Genomic DNA, 16,864 nt, shown 5'->3' with positions numbered 1-16,864 from the left:
TTCACATGTTTGTTAAATGTTATATCATTTAGCACAGTAATCTGAATGCATAATAGGTCATTTCTTTCCATTTGAGTTTCTTGAGTGTTTTCTTTAAATGTCTGCAGAGTTGCTGCCCCTTTCTTGAACTTTGAGTACTGCAATCTTTTTAATTGTTGATACGAGTAGAACTTTTTGAACTTTAAGTCTGAGGGTAACTCAACAGGCCTGTTTGGCATATGTAGCGAACATCAAGAAACCATCTTGCTGTGGAACCATAATTATTTTCTTCTCCCTTTTTGAAAGATCTTTCCTTCTGATGCCAATTTTCTTCCTTGTTTACACAAGTTCAACCATTTGAAAGGAAAAGGCAATAGTAAGGGTTTCAAAATGGCAGAGAAATTTGAAAGTCTCATGAACATTCATGGTTTTGATCTGGGTTCTGGGTGTATGGACTTAAAACCATTGGGTTGTGGAGGCAATGCCTTGGTTTTTTTCTGCTATAGACAATGACGGTGACAAAAGAGTGGTCATCAAGAAAATGGTCCTTATCAATTCCCAGAATGTCAAACATGCTGTATGTAAAATCAAAATTATTAGAAGACTTGACCATGATAACACTGTGAAAGTGTTTGAAATTCTTGGTCCCAGCAGAAGCCAATTAACAGATGATGTGGGCTCTCTTACAGAGTTGAACAGTGTTTACATTGCTCAGGAGTACATGGAGATAGACTTGGCTAATGTGCTGGAGCAGGGCCCTTTACTGCAAGAGCATGCCAGGCTGTTCATGTATCAGCTGCTACTGGGGCTCAAGTATATTCACTCTGCAAACGTACTGCACAGAGATCTCAAACCAGCTATTCTTTTCATTAATACTGAAAACCTGGTGCTGAAGATAGGTGACTTTGGTCTTGCACGGATCATGGATACTCGTAATTCCCATAAGGGTCATCTTTCTGAAGGATTGGTTACTAAATGATACAGATCTCCACATCTTTTACTTTCTCCTAATAATTATGCTAAAGCCATTGACACGTGGGCTGCAGGCTGCATCTTTGCTGAAATGCTGACTGGTAAAACCCTTTTTGCAGGTGCACATGAATTTGAACAGATGCAGCTGATTTTATAATCGATTCCTGTTGCACATGAGGAAGATCGTCAGGAGCTTCCCAGAGTAATTCCAGTTTACATTAGAAATGACATGACTGAACCACACAAACCTTTAACTCTGCTGTTTCCAGGAATTAGTCGAGAAGCACTGGATTTCCCGGAACAAATTTTTACATTTAGCCCCATGGATTGGTTAACAGCAGAAGCAGCACTCTCCCATTCTTACATGAGCATATACTCTTCTCCAATGGATGAGCCAATTTCAAGCCATCCTTTTCACATTGAAGATAAAGTTGATAATATTTTGCTTATGGATAAAACTCACAGTCACATTTATAATTGGGAAAGGTACCATGATTGTCAATTTTCAGAGTATGATTGGCCTATACATAACAACTTTGATATTGATGAAGTTCAGCTTGATCCAAGAGCTCTGTCTGGTGTCACTGATGAAAAAGAAGTACAAGTTGATCCCTGAAAATATTTGGATGGAGATCAGGAAAAGTATCTGGAGGACCCTGCTTTTGATACCAATTATTCTACTGAGCCTTGTTGGCAGTACCCAGATCATCATGAAAACAAATATTGTGATCTGAAGTGTAGTCATACTTGTAACTACAAAGCAAGGTCATCATCATATTTAGATAACTTAGTTCGGAGAGAGAGTGAAGTTAACCATTACTATGAACCCAGGCTTATTATAGATCTTTCCAATTGGAAAGAACAAAGCAAAGAAAAATCTGAGAAGAAAGGCAAATCCAAAGGTATGGATTGGTTAAAGCCCAGATAGCACTAGAGGAAGCATCACAGCAACTGGCTGGAAAAGAAAGAGAAAAGAATCAGGGGTTTGACTTTGATTATTTTATTGCAGGAACTATTCAACTTAGTTCCCAACATGAGCCTACTGATGTTGTTGATAAATGACTTGAATAGCTCAGTGTCCCAACTAGAACTGAAAAGGTTGATATCAAAGTCAGTAAGCTAAGACAAACAGGAAAAAGGAATGGCAAATCTGGCTCAATTAGAAGCCCTGTACCAATCTTCTTGGGACAGCCAGTTTGTGAGTGGTGGGGAGGACTGTTTTCTCATAAATCAGTTTTCTGAGGTAAGGAAGGATGAACAAGTTGAGAAGGAAAACACTTACATCAGTTACTTGGACAAGTTCTTTAGCAGGAAAGAAGATCCTGAAATGCTAGAAACTGAGCCAGTAGAGGATGGGAAACTTGGAGAGAGAGGACATGAGGCAGGATTTCTGAACAACAGTGGGGAGTTCCTCTCTAACAAGCAGCTCGAGTCCATAGACATCCCACACTTTCACAGTCCAGTTGGGTCAACACTTAAGTCAATACAGTCCACAGAAACACCTTCTGCTATGAAATCTTCCCCTCAAATTCCACATAAAACATACAGCAGCATTCTGAAACATCTGAGCTAAAACATTCAGCAGACATTTATCTTAGAATTATTCAAGAAATGTGTTTTGTCTTTTTTTATTACTAGTGTTTAAGTCATTTTTTACTTGAAGCAGGTGGTGTCATTTAATAAGGATTTTATTAGTTCTTGGTTTTTAAAATCCAGACTTTCTTTTTCTACAGGTGAGATAGTTTTCGTTTTAACTGGCATGCCATTTGCACACAAAAATAAAGAATACAGCAAAATAATGCAATGTAGAAGGAGACAAAAGGAATGCACGAAGACAAGTAAAGAACATTCTCTCATAGGACAGTGATCTGTTTTACAGGAAACTAATCTTGCCTTGAAATTTACACAGTGAGACTATACATAATTGCATGAAAATATCCATTTTTTCCTAAGACATTTTTCATTCATGAGTATTTTCAAATTTTTCATACTGTACACATTTCTTAAAACACATGATACCAGCAGCAACTGAAAATGAATGTCGAATTTGGTACATATGTGTTATCTACCTCAAGGTAGCAAGAGTATGTGGCAACACATATACCACCCACAGTGTTTCACAATATGCACTTCTATTTAGCCAGTGTTTATAGTAGTAAACTATTCTTAATAAGACTCATTTGTTGTTTATAAAAGTTCTGTGTTATTGTGAAGTGTTAATACATCACATCTTATTTATTTTAGCAAATCAGTGTATTTCTGTATTTAATTATAAAAATTAACTTAGTTTTAAAAATTTATTTGCAAATACACTTTTTCCATTTGGTTCTATGGTTCATTGCCTGCCTAGCTGAATATATAATGTCAGCTTATCCTAAAGCTGTTGAAGTACTTAATTTACCTAGGTGTTCATTTTAAGTAATGTGCTCACTGTGTATAGGAATTTGTATTTTGGAGGTGCTTGATCTATCTATAAAGAAAAATTAATTAGGAGTTACTTTATTATAAAATGTTCCTAGAAGTCTTAGTTGTGTTTATTATAAAAACAGAATGTTAGGCTTGTGTGCATGGAAACATTTAAGGTACATCATTGTTGTAGTTTAAAAGTTGTACATGATAAGACATTTTATTTTTACTGTATGTTTTTACTGAATGATCTATTCCCCATCCCAAGGCAAGCATGAATACAATTAGGTTAAATGTAGGAAAATAAAATAAAATAAACTTGGCCACTTGTCCTTCATGTTGTATCTGTTTGTGTTAAGAGAAAAAAATATTTATTAAACACCTTATTTTCATTAGAAAACAATGTTAGATTCTCTTGGGAATGTGACTATGATCAAAGTGTGGTCTTTATTCTTGAGAAACTTAAAATTTAATATCATTATAGTTTTCACTAAGCTACAAAGGGATCTTTCTTGTTTACCTATTGTCTTGGAAAACATATTCATTAAACAGCAACTGTAGATGAGGTTTTTAATTCTGTATTTTGTGCAAATGAAAAAGAAATCTCCATCAAATGTTATCTAAGAAACCTTTTTTTTTTTTTTTTTTTTTTTTGAGACGGAGTCTTGCTCTGTCACCCAGGTTGGAGTGCAGTGGCACAATCTCGGCTCACTGCAAGCTCTACCTCCTGGGTTCACGCCATTCTCCTGCCTCAGCCTCCCGAGTTGCTGGGACTATAGGCGCCCACCACCACTCCTGACTAATTTTTTGTATTTTTAGTAGAGGTGGGGTTTCACCATGTTAGCCAGGATGATCTCGATATCCTGACCTCGTCATCTGCCCGCCTCGGCCTCCCAAAGTGCTGGGACTACAGGCATGAGCCACCACGCCAGGTCAATATTTTTATAAAATGTGTAAGGATCTTACTCTGTGTAATGTTCTGCACAAGTCACCATAGAAACTTTTGAAGGACACAGTCCCTGAAATAGATGAGTTTAAAATATCATGACAAGCAGAAGTGTTAGACCATTTTCTTCTCCCATTTTGGAGGAATGTCTTGTTTATATAAAATTAGCTTTTTATCTTTTTCAAATAGCTTTAAACTAATAGAGAAATCAATTAAATAAAAACAAAAATAAGATAATTGAAACTCTATAACAAGATCCTATCTTTATGAGGAAAGCAAAGCTTCTTAGAAACTAAAATAATTCTTTTTTTAAGAGGAAAAATTATTTTTAAGAGGAAAAATTAGAGTATAAAAATCTCGATTAGAAAAGCAACTTACTTTCAGTGCCAGTATTCTCCCAGAACAATATGACATTAATAAACAATTCACAAGGCTCTACTTGAAATTTTCATTTTTTTACACTCTTTGGGCCAGCAGCTTACTCAGTCCTGACTGTCCCATGTTATTATCTAAATGTACTACCGTGCAAGTGAAATCCCTTCAAATAAAGCAGATGCCTTAGAGACAATCATCGGATACACTCCAGATTGCCCCAGAAAAGTACCCGCACATGCTTTGATAAGACAGTAAATGCCTTCCTGATTTTCAAAGTAATTCTATCAAGCAAATCACCTATATGCTGTTATGTAACAGCAATAATTTTTTGTTTTCACTTAAGTGGCCATTCTGAATGAAATGCCTGTTTTAGAATAATGAAAAGAGTAGAACTGGAATGTTTCTAACACACAAAATGATGATAAATATTTGAGGTGATGGAAACCCCAATTACCCTGATTTGATCATTACACATTGTATGCTTGTATAAAAACGTGACATGGATCCCATAATACATATGGATACACCTTTTATGTTCCCATGATAACTTTAAATAAAATTTTTTTTAAAGAAGGTAAACCTATGCAAGCTTCCTAAAAAATTTGGCTCAATTTTGAGTTATTAAATAAAAAAACTAAAGTTCTTAGAAACAATGTTGTATCCTAGTTTAAGGATATATTCTGGTTTTGGTTGTAGACGAACCCCATCAAATTCAAACATGTCAGCCCCAGCTCATTCTGCCTTCACTTCCAATGCTGCAGACAAATAGACAATGCCTCTCACAGCATGAAGAGTTACACCACTAAATGACTTCCCCTATTACATCCATGTAAAGTTCATCAAGGCAACGATCCCACTTTTCCCTTGTTAATAGTTTACTATTATATGCATGCATTTTTTTTGTTTTTGTTTGTGCAAAATATTTCTAACTATTGACCTTAATTCTCTCTTGCATTTGTACTGAGATTAAGATTGCTATTATAGACACATGCAAACTTTAACAATACATAAGCATACCTAGAATACATATACACACACAAACACAAAAAGAGTAACTATAGACAAAATTATTTGCTTTCCTACTTTTATTAATAGTTTTAAAACCATATAAAATTTAAATATTTAATATCTATACCAAAGATAGCTGGTTAAGATACTATGATTAGAAAAACAATTAATTAAGAAAACAGTCAAGGATTAAATATTTTATTACTGTTCTAAATCTTAATATTTTTCAAAATTTTGCTCTAATTTTGATCTGTTTTAAAATCTAATATTCAATATGAAATATAAATTATTCCTTAATTAACTTTATTAAGTAAAATCATGCTTTTGGTAATGCATACTGTGTTAGTTCATTTTGTGTTTCTGTAAAGGAATACCTAAGGCTGGGTAATTTAAAAAGAAAAGAGGATTATTTGGCTCACAGTTCTGCATGCTGAGCAAGCATGGTGCCAGCCTCTGCTTCTGGTGGGACCTCAGGATACATAACTATAGCAGAAGGTGAAGGGCAAGCAGGTGTGTTATATGGTGAGAGAATGAGAAAGAGGGAAAGGAGGAGGTGCCAGGCTCTTTTTAACAATCAGCGCTCATGTGACTAATAGAGCAGGAACTCACTCATTAGCTCAGGGATTGCGCCAAGCCATTCATGAAAGATCCACCCCCCTGACACAAACGCCACCTGTGAGTGTCCATCTCCAACACTGGGGATCACATTTTGACATGAGATTTGGAGGGGATGAACATCCAAACCATATCACATATTAATCTGTCTCTTGACAGTTAAAAATCCAACTTTATAACCAAATAGTACTTTACCAAGTGATAAGATATTCTAGAAAATAACCCTAGAAAGGAATAGAACTCTATTTTATTAATCAATAATTGTTTATTGAGCTGATTCACATGGCAATATGTATTTGATATTTGCTATATGTAAATTTGCATTATTGGATATTAGTGTGATTCGGCAACACATACTTCTTCCTCTATAAGTTGACAGTGAAGCAATTCCTAGAGGATAATATTGGTAATATTTCTTTGTATTCAGAACATCTCAATATTAAATTCTCTATATTGTGGTTGGCTCTTACTTAGACCTTTATACTACCTCAGTCACCCAGGTATTGCAGAGCTACATGCAATGAAAATAGAGAAAAGTTTCTTTCAAATCTATCTCCATTCTCTCCCTTACTGCATTTATATACATTCTCCTAACTCATTTGATAATAGCAATTCTGTCAGAGACTGTAGTTGTTCACCAAAATGTATGCTGCTGTTCTTACTGAGCACACATACAGACTACATTCTCCATGCTTCGTGAAAGTTGGGTGAGGCAAAGTGAGTAATTTAGGCAGCAGAATGTGAATGGCGCTGGTATGTACCACTTGAGAGTGGGTCTTCCAGATAGCAGCATGCTTTCTCCATATTCAATTCCCTGTTTCTCTTAGCCAGGAAGGAAATGAGCAGAGTGATCTTGGAAGTGACCTCAAAAGTCATGTGCTAAGGATTGCAGAGTTGCCAGGCCTGGGTACCTCAACAACCATCTGAGGCCAACTTCCTGTTTACTTGAACCAGTCTGATTGGTACATGACAGCGGGGGCGTTGGCGGGGGAGACTTTTAATTGCTTGACTCACTAAATTATTGTTAGTTTTGTTATGGAGGCATAGTTACTCTAACAAACATAAACTGCCAAAGTCAGGTGTTACCATAATAAAAATGTGTGACATTTTTTAACAGTTGGGAAATAGACGGTAAAAAAAATTTATAACATTTTAACCTTTTTTATGACATCATAAATATTTTGATAACCTGGTTATGTGGGCTGAATTAGAAAGGACCCTATTTGCCTCTTATTATCGTGTAAATGTCTGAAGGGCTTCTAGTGATAACCTCTGTTTCCTTTTGATATTAGTAATTTGTTTCTTCTTTTTTCTTTGTAATCACTGCAAGAGGTTTGACAACATTATTGATCTTTACAAAGAACCAACTTTTGGTTTCATCGATTTTCTTTATAGTGTTTTGTTGTTTTCAATTTCATTGATTGAAGTTGTTGTCTTTATGATTTCTTTTTTCCTTCTGGTTTTGGTTGTATTTTGCTCTTTTTTTCCAGTTTGTTGAGTCGGGAGCTTAGATTATTGATTTGAGGCCACTCCCTTTTCTGATATAAACATGTAGTGCTATAACTTCCTCTTTCAGCAATGCTTAAGCAGTTTCCCACAAATGTTAAGTTGTGTTTTCATTTTTAATTAGTTCGATGTATTTTTATTTTTGTTTGTTTGCTTAAGTTTTAGAAAATTTCAACTTTTAATATAGATTGAAGGGTAAATGTGCAAGTTGGTTAGATGGACATATTGCATGATGCAGAAGTTTAAGGTATAAATGCTCCCATCACCCAGGTAGTAAGCATAGTATCCAGTAGGCAGTTTTACAGCACACATGGCCCTCCCTCTCTTGCATACTTAGTAGGCCCCAGTGTCTGTTGTCTCCATCATTGCGTCTATGTGTATTCAATGTTTAGCTCCCACTTATAAGTAAGAACATTCAGTATTTGCTTTTCTGTACTTGTATTAATTTGCTTAGAATAATGGCCTCCAGCTGCATCAGTGTTGACGCAAAGGACATGATTTTGTTGTTTTATGGCTGTATAGTATTCCATGGTGTATAGATACCACATTTTCTTTCTTTAATCCACAGTTGATGGGTGCCTAGGTGATTCCATGTCTTTGCTATTGTGAATAGTCCTGTGATGAACATAAAGGTACAAATGTCTTTTTGGTAGAACAATGTATTTTTCTTTGTGTATATACTCAGTAATGGGATTACTGTGTCAAATGGTATTTCTGTTTTAAGTACTTTCCTGCTTTGAGTAACTGAATTAGCTTCTTTAAGAAATTCTTAGAAAGAGGCAAAACCCCATAGGCAAGGTGTTTGGATCAGCAGACAAAGGCACAAATCATTCACTACCAGTACCACCATCTGATGTGATAAATGCACAAGAAGGTACTATGAAAACTTTAAAGCTCCATCCAAATATTAACTCAGTGAGACTGACCAGAAACCTGGAACCAGTAGTCAGAGCCTACATCTGGATTTGATGGCCAGAAATGAAGACATATGCTATATACATATTTGATGATTAATGTCTGTCTAGTTCAGAATAAAAAAATACCCTTTTGAAATCATCAAATCCCAGGGAAATATGTTTTATCTCCCTGAACCAATGGCAGTTCATTCTCTCGAGTTCAAATGGTTTGGGACCAAGTCTGTTTCACACATAAATGAATACTCCAGAAAATGTACCCAGGAAAACTTAAGATATATATGACTCTCCACAGAGCCTCTAACACAGCATGGGTGACAGGCATAACAGTCTGACTTTCAGGTTTGCAAAATTAGCAGAAACATCCACAAGAGTTCCGGAGTGTGAGATTGTCCAGTGAGAGAAACTGCCTGCCAGGATTCTGGAATGATCTCTTTTCTCTCTCGGTCAAAGAGTATGCAATGGAATTAAAAGTCATATACACTTTTACTCAGGCAAAGAAAAGGTAGCATCTCATTTTTTATAACTAACTGGCTCTCTCACCACCCTCCACCATGATGGGATACCAGGGGGAGTTGGAATGAAACCCTTTCAATTTTCCATTTAATATTGTCTCATTCTCTTATAGTTCAAAGAGTCTTTTAGCAACTGGTTCTGTCTCTTCAGGTAAATATTCAGCCTTTCGGGTATCCATGGTGGTGGCCCAGGCAATGGGCATATGTAATGGAAGAAAGGGGTTTTGGGTCTGCATGAGTTCTTTGAGTCTTCACTAATTTCTGCTCTAGAGCCACCAACTGACTATGTTTCCCGGTGCCTGGTGGATTCTGCTAAGGTGTGCCTGGTGAGGTTGTATTTACTCTCTTTTCTGGGTCAGTGCCTAGTGGGGCTGTGGGCCCGTTCCCCACAACCCCAACCCCAAGTCTCTTCCATGGCCATGTCTGTTTCCTGGAGGGCTATTTGTGCTGTGGCCTTTGCAGCAAGTTCACATCCATTTACCATAGTGGCCCCTGGAAACAGGTGTCAGCTCCCAGTAGAGCTGGTGATCACGAACCTCCTCTGTGGCCTTCAGGGCCCTAGTATGCTAATCAGACTCCCTCTGCCCTGCCATAGCATGTCTTGCTCTGTGATCGCAGCCCCATCCGACCAAAGTTCAAAACAGTGAACAGGGGAACATGCCCTCTGCCTTTGGCTTTCCCCTCAGCCCTAACTCCTCTGAGAGATTTCAGCCTGGAGTGGGAGCCACAATACCCCTGCACGGTCTACCTGCCTCTCTCTCCCATACCCTGCTGCACTTGTCAGACATCTTTTTAAAATAGTTTTATTGAGATATAGTTTAAATATAATTCACTCATTTAAAGTGTACAATTGAATGGTTTTAGCATATTCACAAAATTGTGCAACTATCACCATGATCAATTTTAGAACATTTTCACCAACGCAAAAAAGAACCCCATACCCATTAGCAGTCACCATCCCTTTTCATTCTAACCCCCAACCTTATGGTACTATGAATCTACTTTCTGTCTCCATCAATTTTTCCAGCAATTTGCCTATTCTAGGCTAGGCATGGTGGCTGTCACCTATAATCCCACTACTTCAGGAAGCCAAGGTGGGATCACTTGAGGCCAGGAGTTTATGACCATCCTGGACAATGTAATGAGACTCTGTTTCTACAAAAAAATAAAAAACATCAGCAGAGCATGGTGGTGTGTACCTATAGTCCTAGCTACACAAGCAACTGAGGTGAGAGGATCCCTTGAGCCCAGGAGTCTGAGACTGCAGTGAGCTGTGATTGCGCCACTGCACTCCAGCCTGGGCTACAGAGTCACAACCTGTCTCAAAAAAAAAAAAAAAAAAAAAAGTAGAATTTCAGAAGGAAATAATTTAAAATATTAGTACTTTCAGGTCAGTTTGTTAATGGAGTAACGATTCTGTATTAAGAAGATTATCCCAGTGAGTCCTGACAAAACATCCTGTTCTAGAGATGAGAAGACAGAGGCTTACCCAGGTGAGAGGGGGCAGTGCACTGCGTAGGAGGATGCTCACTGTGGTGCTAGGAAAATGGCCACAGAAGAGATCCCATCGAGGTCCCACAGCAGAGAAAGGCTGAATTGCTGTGGTGATCGGCCTCCCTTCCAGCTGTGTAGGACACTGAGGCCCCAGGTCCCAATCTGCTTGGCTATGGGCACGTCTTCCTCAAGACAGCATGGTGGGGAAATGTGCCCAAGAGCATAATTTCCTGTCCTTTTGGGGTAAACGGCGCTACTACTCATGCTGATGTGTGAGACTTGGAGATGGTGTGGAATCACAGGCAGGCCACCTGTTACCAGGATACCTGGGACAGATGTCAAAACACGGTAAAATAGTGAAATACAAAAATAATTATGGCCTGAAGTAAAATAGTATAAAATAGCGTATTTTTTGATATTCCTATGAACATGTGGAACAGAGACTTTGCATTTGGTCAAGAACATGGCTGGGCAGTGACGTGGCATTGAGGAGTGTAGTGTGATGAGTTCCTCACTGGGTTACTTAAGGGCATTATGTCCACTGCTCAAAACTTGTATGCTGGTCAGTGAGCCAAGGTCACAGTGCCTAGCCAGGAAGCAGGTGTTCCTGAGAACCCGAACATCCCAGAGAGTATCTGAGAGCACAGCAAAGCAAAAAAACGTACTGCTCAAACACAGTATGCAGAGCCAGAACATCAGCCTAAAAGCAGTTTAGAGGTGGGAGGCAGCACAGGTCTCCAGAGCTGTCCTGCCACTCTCCAGGGATGCGCTGCGTGTAAGTCCCAATGAACTCATCTAATGCTCATGCTGAGCTTGTCTGAGTCAGTCTTTGGGCTAACAGCACCTTCTCAGTTTGTGGGGGCACATTACAGTCCCAAGATTTTCTTGTAATAGGGAGGACATGGGGCCCAGATGCTTGTGGGAGAAGAAGCGCAACTCCCTCCAGCAGCAAAGCCCTGGGACAGAGGAGGTGAGGGAGGTGTCTGGGCCCCAGGGCCCTCTCTGGCTGTCTCCCCAGAGTGTGGAGTCCTCTCTGCACCCACACTCACCAGCAGCCTGCATGGTTCTTGTTGGCAGTGAGGGGCCTCTGCTCTCGTGGAGGGGAATATAGTAGAGGACCCCACTGAGCAGCTCCTGCTGTTCTCCTGCATGGAGACCTCAGCAGAGTAGGACACACAGAGCCCTGCCTGCCATTGTCCAGGCTGTTTATGCACACAGATCCTTGTATGACAAGGACTTCTACCGAAGAAGGAAGGAAATGACCACCTGAGGGTCAAGGATTCACTTTGGAGAAGATAAGAGCAGCCCATCACTCACCTTCCCACCCTGCCAGCCAGGATCTGGGGTGTTAGCATGACATGACCTTGAGGATGACCCCTCTCACCCACCTGATCCTGCCAAGGGCAGACCTCCCCTCACATCCCCTTTCCCCTGCCTCAGGCAGAGGGGCGTGGGCTGCCCAGGCATGCTCACAGTGATGGCTTATCCTGGACTGGCCTGCCCTGGCTGCCTGTGTTTCCTTTGGGGGTCTCCCGGAAAATGGCCTGTGGTGAGGGCTGAACCCACATCTGTAGCATCAGGAAAGGCTCTCATGCCAGGGTTTCCTGAGGCTACAGCCTGGATAAGTCAGGCTACAGCAGGATGTTTTCTTGAACATCTCTGGCCAAGTGAGCTGGGGAGGGAGCTGTTTCTAAATTATGGGTGCCTGATCACTGGATTCCAAGTTCTATTGGGACCTATTGCCAAGGAAGTGAGGTCATTTCCTGAGTTTACCTTACCTGGCCCTTCCTTTGATAAGACCCCAAGTGCTCCTCTTGGCTGACTTCTCACCTCCTACCCTGGTACATCTCCACATCTGTGCACAATTACAAGAAGATCACTTCTCTACAGCTACTGTGGAAGGCCTGGGTATAGCCAGGGTCCCAGCTTTGAGGGACAGACCTGGGTTTAGACCCAGCTTCTCCTTACTACTTATGTGACCCTGGATAACCCACTGTGCCTCTTAGGGTCTCCCCAGGTTTGCCCCTGCACAATGAGGATCATTCTAGCACCTGCTTCCTGGGGCTGTCCTCAGGCATGTATGAGATGATGCTATGAAGCCTGTGGTTTGCACTACTGGGTATGTGCCAGAGGAAATGAAGTCATTATACAAAAAGATACTTGCACATGCATGTTTATAGCAGCACAATTCCAAATTGCAAAAATGTGGAACCAACCCAAACACCCACAAATCAATGAGTAGATAAAGAAACTATATATTCCATTTGATGAAACACTACTCAGCCATAGAAAGGAATGAATTGATGGAATTTGCAGCAACCTGGATGGGATTGGAGACTATTATTCTAAGTGAAGTAACTCAGGAATGGAAAACCAAACATCGTATGTTCTCACTCATAAGTGGGAGCTAAACTATAAGGATGTAAATGCATAAGAATGACATAATAGACTTTGGGGACTCAGGAGGAAAGGGTGGGAAGGGGGTGAGGGATAAAAGACTAAAAATCAGGTTCAGTGTATACTGCTTGGGTGCACCAAAATCTCACAAATCACCACTAAAGAACTTACTCATATAACAAAACACCACCTGTTCCCTGAAAATCTATAGAAATAAAAAAAAAAAATTAAAAAAGAAACCTGTAGGCTGGCATCAAGTGTAGCCAATGCACAAAATTAGAGAAAAAATAGAGGAAAGGGGTGACATAGCCTGGAATGCTTTCCAGGAACTGAAAGCGTACCTGAGTTCCTGCTGTGTAATCTTGGAAATGTCACTTGCTCTCTTGGCCTCATTTTCATGTCTGCACATTCTCCTGTCATGCTCCATAAAAATCTTGCAGTGGCTTCCTATTATGTTTAGATTCAGATCCACATGCTTCATCTCAGCTTCCTTAGTGGCTGCCACAACTCCCACCTCCTAGTTCATGCATCATGTATAATTCCTTCCCCATGAGTGTAGACTGGACTTAATGGCTCACTTCTAACAGTAGAATATGACAAAAGCCATAAATGTCTCTTCCAGGATTTAGTTATGAAATGACTGTAGTTAATGTCGCACTCTCCCTCCTCTTCTCTCCATATTTATCTGTTTTTTTCTGTCCCTCTCACGTGTTTTAAGACCTAAAGAGGGCAACAGATGGAGAGGCACTCAGGGCCTCTGTGCAAACTGAATTCTCCCAGTGGGCATCCCATGAGCTTGGAAGTGCATCCTGCTGCAGGTGAGCCTCTGCTGAGACAGCAGCCCCAGCCTTGTGAGACACCTTGTGGTAGAAGCTCCCAGCTGAGCCCTGCTGGGTTCCTGAGCTACAGAAACTGTGAGATGATGAATGTTTGTTGCTGTAAGCCGCTGTGTTTGGAATAATGTTTTCATATAGTAATAGATCCCTAATACAGTCTACCTGCTTCAGAATCTGCTCCTGCCCTTCTGCCTCCCTTCTCTCCTCTCCCCGCAAGTTCCCTGCAATCACACTGCTGCCTTTCTCACTTTCTCCCTGGCCAAAGTCACTTCTGCCTTGGAATCTCTGTGCAGTTGAAGCTTCCCCCCAGCATGCCATTCCCAGACTTTTGGAGGGCTGATTTCCACTTGTCATTCTGCTTCCAGGGCAAATGTCACCTCACTGACGCCCTTTCAGATCCCCCATGAAGAGGTCTCCAGCTCTCCCTTACAGCAGTCTGATTTATTTCTACATAGCACTTGATCATTTTTTCCCCACTTTTACAGTCATGAGCTGTATAAGGACATTTTGGTCAATGATAGACCACATATGTGATGGTGGCTTCATAATATTATAGTGGAGCTGAAAAATTCCTATTCTTTAGTGAGGCCATTGCCATAGTAATTTCATAACCCAAGGTATGACTCACGTGTTTGTGGTGATGTTGGTGTAAATAAACCTACTGTGCTGCAAGTCATATGAAAGAATAGCCCAGGCCAGTTGCGGTGGCTCACGCCTGTAATCCCAGCACTTTGGGAGGCTGGGGTCAGGAGATTAAGACTATCCAGTCTAACAAGGTGAAACCCCATCGCTACTAAAAATACAAAAAATTAGCTGGGAGTGGTAGTGGGCGCCTGTAGTCCCAGCTACTCTGGAGGCTGAGGCAGGAGAATGGCGTGAACCCGGGAGGCGGAGCTTGCAGTGAGCCGAGATCGCACCACTGCACTCCAGTCTGGGCGACAGAGCAAGACTCCGTCTCAAAAAAAAAAAAAAAAAAAAAGCCCATACAATTATATACAGTATACAAAGCTTGATAATGGTCATCCACTACTACTTTGCTGGTTTGTGTATTTACTATACTATACTTTTTATCATTATTTTAGAGGGTACTCATTCTTCTTATGAAAAGATTTAGCTGTAATACAGCCTCAGGTGGGTCCTTCAGGAGGTTTTCCAGAATTAGGCATTGTTATCACAGGAAAGGATATTTTGAGCTCAGCTGAATGCATGCTATTGTGCCTGAAGGGCTGCCAGGGAGACAAGATGTGGAGGTGGAAGTCAGGGGGATTGATGATCCTGACCCTGTGTTGACCTACTGTAATGAGTGTGTTTGTGTCTTAATTTCTTTTTAAAATTATATTTATTTTTTGTAGAGGTGATGTCTCACTGTGTTGCCCAGGCTGGTATTAAACTCCTGGGCTCAAGCAATCCTCCCAAAGTGCTTGGCCTCCCAAAGTGCTGGGATTGCAGATATGAGCCGCTACACCTGGCAGTGCATCTTAATTTTTAACAAAAACACATGGAGTTCACACGCAAGCAAGCAAGCATTCACAATAAATTATTAAAGGCAATAATTAGGGGGTAACAAACCACAGTGGATGCTCAGAAGGCCAGACCACTGATGGATGAACTCTGGTGAGTTTGGAAGTCCCTCTGGGGTGCCCATCGGTGGGGGGTAAATCTGCTGCTCTCCAGGCAATCATTCTTGGCTGCAGCTACCCAAGTGTGGAGGCGGCTTTCAGAATCCTCAGGGGCTGAGATTCCAAGAGTGCCTCAGATGTTGCCAGTCCCTTGCTGCCTTTATGATTCTCCAGAGGGGGCTCACCGCCATGATCTCAGTCACAGGGTCTCACCTGGCACCCAGCCACAGCAGGTGTTATCTCATCACCTTAGTCTAGCACACATATATTTATCACTTTAAAGAAAAACAATCTTACTGTGACTTCAATGCTCACATATGCTTATCATTTTAAAGAAGACTAATTTTGCTGTGGGCTTAATGCCACCTAATATGAGTGAATCCATTTTGAGACACTAGAAATCACAAATTATTAATATATACCAGTTGGAGACCTGTCTCAAGATGATAGCAATTGAGATTCACTTTCAGAAATAAACAAGACTGGTTGTGGAAAAAGATGACAGTGGGAACTATAGAAGCATGTAATTTATGCATAATATATATTAAGGAAAACTGTGCATACATTAAAATCATATTTTCCAAAGCATTAAATGACATAGATGAGTGCTCATATTAAGGGCAAAATTAATTGGAAATAAAAGATGATTTCAGTTTTAGGAAAACTCTGCATCTAAACAAATAAGAGCATATAGATATGACTTTTGGAGGCCAAAGCGGGCAGATAACTTGAGGCCAGGAGTTCGAGACCAGCCTGGCTAACATGTTGAAACCCCATCTCTACTAAAAATACAAAAATTAGTGGCCATGGTGGGGGGCACCTGTGGTCCCAGCTACTTGGCAGGCTGAGGCAGGATAATTGCTTGAATCCAGAAGGTGGAAGTTGCAGTGAGCTGAGATTGCAGCACTACACTCCAGCCTGGGCAATAGAGCGAGACCCTTTCACCAAACCAAAAATAATAAAATAAAAAGTACACAGATATGTGGGGTGATTGTTTTTAAATTTTCTAAACTGTGCTTTTTTATGTATAATCAGAAGGATTTCATAAATGTGCTTTGGTTTGAAATGGTATTTGATTGAAACCATTCATACCTAGCTGTGACCTGGACCAGTTCTGCTCACTGCATCCCCTCTCCACACCCTGAGGGTCCTGAGGTCAGTAGCCCTTGACTCTACGTTCTGTCCTGAATCTAGGGCAGAACAGGTGCTCAAATACTCACTAAAACATTTAACTTGGCAAGGGGCCTATGTTTTCGTGGTGTAAAATGACAAAACAAGGCCT

The 16,864-nt window shown here is 40.4% G+C and overlaps 1 pseudogene; it reads left to right on the top strand.

Moving 5' to 3' along the window:
- Window positions 1-344: 344 nt before the first annotated feature.
- LOC103236752 (mitogen-activated protein kinase 6 pseudogene) lies at window positions 345-2,524 on the top strand (annotated as a pseudogene).
- Window positions 2,525-16,864: the final 14,340 nt, after the last annotated feature.

Source organism: Chlorocebus sabaeus, chromosome 8 (assembly GCF_047675955.1).
Source record: "Chlorocebus sabaeus isolate Y175 chromosome 8, mChlSab1.0.hap1, whole genome shotgun sequence".
Lineage (NCBI taxonomy): Eukaryota > Metazoa > Chordata > Mammalia > Primates > Cercopithecidae > Chlorocebus > Chlorocebus sabaeus.
This window is presented reverse-complemented; position numbering and strand designations above follow the sequence as displayed.